The sequence below is a fragment of the Centrocercus urophasianus genome, unplaced genomic scaffold, assembly GCF_019232065.1.
Source record: "Centrocercus urophasianus isolate 14NV4802_14NV808 unplaced genomic scaffold, USGS_Curo_1.0 seq_40, whole genome shotgun sequence".
Classification (NCBI taxonomy): domain Eukaryota; kingdom Metazoa; phylum Chordata; class Aves; order Galliformes; family Phasianidae; genus Centrocercus; species Centrocercus urophasianus.
The window spans coordinates 2,961,731-2,965,623 of record NW_024884978.1 but is presented as its reverse complement, the minus strand read 5'-3'; positions in this window follow the sequence as shown (position 1 = coordinate 2,965,623).

Here is a 3,893-nt window from a genome sequence, read left to right as displayed (position 1 = left end):
AAAAAAAAAAAAAAAAAAAAAATCACAAAAATCAGAGGGGGAGGAAGGGACTTCTGGAGAGCACGTGCTCCAGCTCCCTGATAAAGTATGTTTGTATCATCTGCTTCACAGTTCCTAAGCTTATCTTGTAAGGATGTTCTTGGGGTATGGTGTCAAAAGCCTTGCTGAAGTCAAGGCAGGCAACATTCACTGCTTTTCCCTCATCTACCCAACCAGTCATGACATCACAGAAGGCTACCAGATCAGTCAAGTATGATTTTCCCTTGCTGCGCCCGTGTTGACTACTCCTGATAACCTCCTTTTCTTTCTTCCACTTGCTTGGGCTTGGACATGACATCCAGAATTAGTTGGATGGAGGTGAGGCTGACTGGCCTGTGGACTCTTATTATTTGAGGATCTGAGAAACAAGTCCTCAAAATTAAAAGTCAAGCTTGAGTTGTGAAGAATGTTGTCATGGAAGCATTCTAATGACATACCCTTAGATCCTTGCTTTCAACAGTTGCTGCTATTTGATTATTTTGGAAGCAGCAAATGCAGTATGTAGAAACCTTTTTTTTTTTTTTTTTTCTCCAAAGCAGCCCCACCTACTACTCCAGTCAAGACATGAGTTCAGGATGAAGACACTGGTCTGTGTCAGCTTCTAAAAATGGGGGAATGGGTGAGGATTTGTATTCGTTGATACAGTGCACTGAGTATTTTCTTGCCTCACAGCCAAGGCTGAGATTTCGTTCTACTGAACAATTATTCAGGTACTTAATTACTTTTTTTCAGATTCCCTTAGTTGGCAAATCAAGAGGAAGTCTTGCAAACTTAAGTTTCTGATCAAGCTTCCACCTTTTGCTGATGCTTGCCAGCCAGTATGAGTTACCCCAAATAGTTCTCTTCTACAGGAATGAGGAAGTACCAATATGTGCATGGATTACTAAGATTAACTCTTCCTACAGCAGCACAGGAAAAAAAAAAAAAAAAAAAAAAAAAAATTAGATCATCATTCTGCCTGTCTCTTATCATCCAACCTTGAGCAATCTGTGTCAGTAGTTTTGTTTCCTGATACATGCCCATTAACTTAATTTCCCAGCTCACGTGCTGGTTCAGATCTAACAGCCTACGCCTATATCCTCTGAAATCAATAGCAAAGCACTTTTGAGATGAGCTGAATAATTCAGGATGATCTCAGAAGAGTGCAGTCCATCCAGTAACCTCAGCTTCATGGACAGGGCTGCTTCTGTGGTGGTGCTTGCTCTCCCACTGTGTCAGCAACATTGATGTGACTTTTGTTACAAAATCAGGAAGTTCCTTGAGAAAATGAAACTCTGGAGCAACACAACAGCATCTTTTTTGTAGACTCAATAAAAGTGAAGGCCAGGTCACAGGGAGCTAGCTCCACGTGACAGTTCATTTCTACAGTTAACCCAAACTTGGACCTGTATTAAGCGCTCTGACAGACCTGGGAGCTCCTTGCCTCTGCCCTGGGGAGCTCAGTGCTGCATGCTGGCTTGCAGGGCACAGCACCTCAGGGCTGTACAACAACTCCACCCAGCCTGCAGCTCCCTGCACCCCACACATGGCAGCAGCACAGAGCCTGTGGGAAACGAAACTGCACTATGGCTGCTGCTGTTGATTTTGTGCGACTGCAGGCAGATGTGGAACTAAGCAGCCTGAACTACTTCATGGGCCGCGTGTGGATCATGGGCTGAACCCACAGCTTCTGCCAGTCCTGCATTACCAAGTACAGCCAACTGGGAGCTGGCCACTCTGGTGAACTTAATCCCCAGAGAGGTGGAGGAAGAAGACTTAGAGGCCTAGAATAAACCCACATTCTCTGGAGATGGTGCCCATTGCAGCCAGAACTCTGTAGGGCAGGGCCCTGGGGAAAAGGTATGGGCAGAAGCAGACAGTGCTTCTCCCCACTGCACCTCAGCCACTATTCTAAATGCCCTTCAGTGGGGCCATGGGACCGGGCCATGGCTGGGACTGAGTTAACTGCACCTTTCATCCTGCCCTTTTTTTCCTTTTTTTTTTTTTTCTTTTTTCTTTTTCCCCTGGATACTTTGTATTTCATGTGTTAATACTGGCATTGTTGTAATAGTGTTGCGTTTTGCTGACTCGGGCAGATAGGTTTAGCTGAAGCAGTGTGGAGTTCACTGGTGGTGTCTGCAAGTTGAGGATTGCATTTTTTGAAAGAATTAATAGCAAAATGTGCTCAGCTGGTCTAAGGTATAATAGCTAGCTGATCTTAGTGCTGGACTTCTGAACTCCAGGAAGTGCCTAAATCAGCAAGCTCTCAGGTCAGTTTAGAATGGGGAAGGGTGTGAATACTCAGAGAAGAGATGGGGCTGCCATGAGAGGATACTTAGAGGGCTCTAAACCTAAAACGTCTGTAAATCTTTCCTTACTTGTTTTCTTCTTTCTCATCTCTCTGCTGTTCTCTTTCCTTTGCTGTTCCTTTGCTCTTCTCTTTTTATTCTTCCAGTTAAAATCTGTAATGAGCAAATGATGTAATCCCAGTGCATTTCATCCTTTGCAGGAGGTTAGTCTCATCACATAGCCTTGAGCACTGAGCATCCTGGTGGGCAGTTGTTTGGTATTTCAGTCACCATCAGCTCTTTCCCTCTTCTTTTCACAAACCACTTCTGTGTTGCTATTTACTGTGTGAACATTGCACAGGACACTCCTGAAATGAAACATAAACCAGTACAGTGCTACAGCTCCACCCAGCTGAACGACACAGAATGGAACTGGTTCACTGTCTCTGCTTACAGAAACTCTCAGACCTTGTTGGAAATGAGCAAAACCTGACTGTTGACTTTCATTAACACTACGCATACATGTGTCTAAAAAGTCTTAAGTCTCTGCAGTCATGCAAAGAGCTTAAACTCATAAATATATTTGAATATATAACTTAGGACTGTTGAATGCGAACTTTACTGTGATTATTCACACAGTTAGTTATGTTTACCAGGCCAGTGTTTAACTGTCAGCAAGGTAAGGATTTTTATTATCCCGCTGTTTAACCTAGTCATGTTTTCTCTGAGGATTACACAGATGAGTGATTAAATGTGTCACTTTAAAGAAGGAACAGATACAAAACATCTCCAAGCAACTGAAACAATTGAAGAGGACATCAACATCTTGAGAAAGGATCTCAGTGACACAAAGGTACCTCTTGTACTTCATTACCTGCAATTAGCTTGTTCCCCTGTAATTCTGCAACAACCTGGAATCCCCCGACTGCCCAAAATCTGACTGCAGGCAATGCAGGACAGTATCAAATACATTTTATTCCTTTAAATACATCTGGGTCTTTCTGGTCAAAGAGCATGTTAAATGGGACAGTAAACTCTTGTACTTCACTTATCTTCCTTTATAACAAAAACCGGATCTCTGTGTTTTCTGCCTTTCAGGAATGTACATCTCGGATCAAAAGCCGTATTACTGAAGGTCAGTGTTCATTGAACGGGAGGGCAAAGCAGCTCAACAGAAGACTGAGGAGAGTGCTCAGGAAATGAACATCACAGATATCAAAGCCCAAATTGAGAAAGGACTGGGAAGTGATGAAGTGGCGGGTAGAAACTCGGCACCTCTGATCTCCCAACAGTAATTCGTGCTGGAGTGCGCAGGAGCAGCGTTTTACTACATTTTGTTCAGCAATTACTACGCAATTTGCCTCCAGGGAAGCCCAGCGCGCGGCTTCTCCTCAGCGCAGGCGCGCACAGCACAGCGGCCTCGGATCGCCTCAGGGTGGCGCGCAGCGGTCGGGCGCGGGAGGCGCTCGCGCAGGCGCGCTGCCGCCCCTCGGCGGCTGTCCCTGCCCGGCCGCCGTAGGCCGCCCGCTGTGCGGGGGGGGTGCGGCGCGGAGGGGGTCGCGGCGTGAGGGGCGCGCAGGCCGCGGC